Source organism: Palaemon carinicauda, chromosome 34, assembly GCF_036898095.1.
Source record: "Palaemon carinicauda isolate YSFRI2023 chromosome 34, ASM3689809v2, whole genome shotgun sequence".
Lineage (NCBI taxonomy): Eukaryota > Metazoa > Arthropoda > Malacostraca > Decapoda > Palaemonidae > Palaemon > Palaemon carinicauda.
Window position 1 is genome coordinate 75,083,410 of NC_090758.1, and position 2,500 is coordinate 75,085,909.

The following is a 2,500-nucleotide window of genomic DNA, read 5'->3' on the forward strand; positions in this document are numbered from 1 at the left end:
TGGCAGCACATTAAATAGTCGCTGCATTATCGATGCTGGTGCGTAGTGGATTAATGTCCTGTGCGCCTTTCTTAGTTTACCTGGAATATTTTTTGGCACTATTAATCTACCTCGGCTTGCTCTTTCTGATATTTTAAGCTCCATGATGTTTTCAGTAATTCCTTCTATTTGCTTCCATGCTTGTATTATCATGTTGACTGTATAGTTTTAAAAGTTGCAGTCTTTCCCTGTAGTCAAGGTCCTTAACTTCTTCTATTCTAGCAGTATAGGACCTTTGTACACACTCTATTTGCGCAATATCCTTTTGGTAGTGTGGGTACCATATCACATTGCAGTACTCGAGTGTACTACGTACATAAGTTTTGTAAAGCATAATCATGTGTTCAGCTTTTCTTGTTTTAAAGTGTCTGAATAACATTCCCATTTTTGCTTTACATTTAGCCAACAGTGTTGCTGTTTAGTCGTTGCATAACATATTCCTATTTAACATTACACCAAGGTCTTTAATTGCTTCCTTGTTTGTGATTGTCTCATTATTAGGTCCCTTGTATGCATACACCATTCCTTCTCTGTTCCATAATTTATTGATTCGAATTTATTGGAGTTAAATACTATCCTATTTATCTCCGCCCATTCATATATTTTGTTTAGATCTCTTTGTAGTGAGTTCCTATCTTCATCACAAGTAATTTCTCTATTTATTCTTGTGTCATCGGCGAAACTTCTCACTACGGAGTTTTCAACATCACATCCTATGTCTGAGATCATAATAACAAACAGCAGTGCAGCTAATACCGTACCTTGTGGCACACCAGATATTACCTGGCTTCATCTGATTTCTCGTCATTTGCAACCACTATCTGTTTTCTGTTTTGCAGGAATTCTTTTACCCATTTTCCTATCTTTCTCACAATATTATGCTTTCTTATTTTTTTCTCCAATATGTTATGGTCTACCTTGTCAAAGGCTTTTGCAAAATCTAGATAGATCACATCTGTGTCTTTTTCATTTATCATATTTTTGTATATGTTTTCATAGTGTGCTATCAATTGGGTCTGTGTACTTTTTCCAAGCACGAAACCGTGTTGACCCATATTAAACAAATTATTTTTAACCAAATGGTTCATTATTTTCTTTTTATTACCCTCGCATACACTTTCATAATATGTGATGTTAGACTAACAGGTCTATAATTGCTTGCCTCTAGTCTTGATCCACTTTTGAAGATAGGGGTTATATAAGCTAATTTATGTTTAACATATATCTCGCTCATATCTACACTCTGTCTTAGCAGTATTGCAAGCGGCTTCGCGATAGTGTTTGCAGTTTTTTCTAACAAAATCGCTGGAACTCCATCTGGTCCGGCTGCCGATCCATTTTTAATTTCGTTTATAGCCTTGACAATATCTGCTTCATTAATATCTATATCCGTTAGATATTCAATATTTTCTTCTCTCATTTCTGTTTCATTATTCTCATTCGCAATTCTTGGCGTGAACTCACTCTTATATTTTTCTGCTAATATGTTGCATATTTCCTTTTTTTTTCATTCGTTAGCCGTCCTTCAATTCTTAGAGGGCCTATTTTTACTCTCCTTTTATTCATCTTTTTTGCATAAGAGTAAAGTACTTGGGGGTTTCTTTTATATTTTGAAGTGTCCTTTCTTCTAAGTCCCTTTTTTCATTTTCTTTCGACTGTATAATCTTTTGTTGTGCATTTTCTATCTTACATTTTATTTCCCTCATTTTCCACACATTTTTTTCTTTTGCAAGATTTTCTTCCATTTTCTAATTTTCTGAAATAAGATCCTTCTGTCTCTTGGTATGCACGTCTTTTGTTTATTGTTTTTTTTTTTCGGTACATATTTTTCAACAATTTTCTCCAGTATTTTGTACAGTATGTCCGTATTTACCTGTATATTATCACTTACAAATACATTTTTCCATTCTTTATTCAGTTCTTCATTTATTTCTGACCATTTTATATTCTTATTGTAAAGATTATATTTTCCATATCCTTCCCAAAGTTTTGTGCTGTTATTAATTCTGTGATCACTTGCTTTGGAATGGACTATCAATTCTATGACATTGTGGTCTGAAATTCCCGTGTTATACACTATTATTTCTTTAACATAATTCACCTCATTCACAAATACTAGATCTAGGACATTTTCCTTTCTTGTTGGAATGTGGTTTATTTGTTGCATATTATGTTCTAATAGCATATCTTGAAGCTTTTCAAATTGCCTCTTATCTTCTGCGCTACTATTACTCTCTTTATTAATATGTATTCATACAACCACTTTCTTCTATCCGTTCTTTCCAATCCACGAAGGAAAGTTAAAATCTCCGGATAGGAGTATATTCCAGTCTTTATGGTTTCTACATATATCATCTATTTTTTCTATCATTATGTCAAAATCCTTAGTGTTATTGATAGTGAAATCTTTCCTAAAATATATGTTGTTGTTATTGTTATCATAAGTATTTTTGACATTATC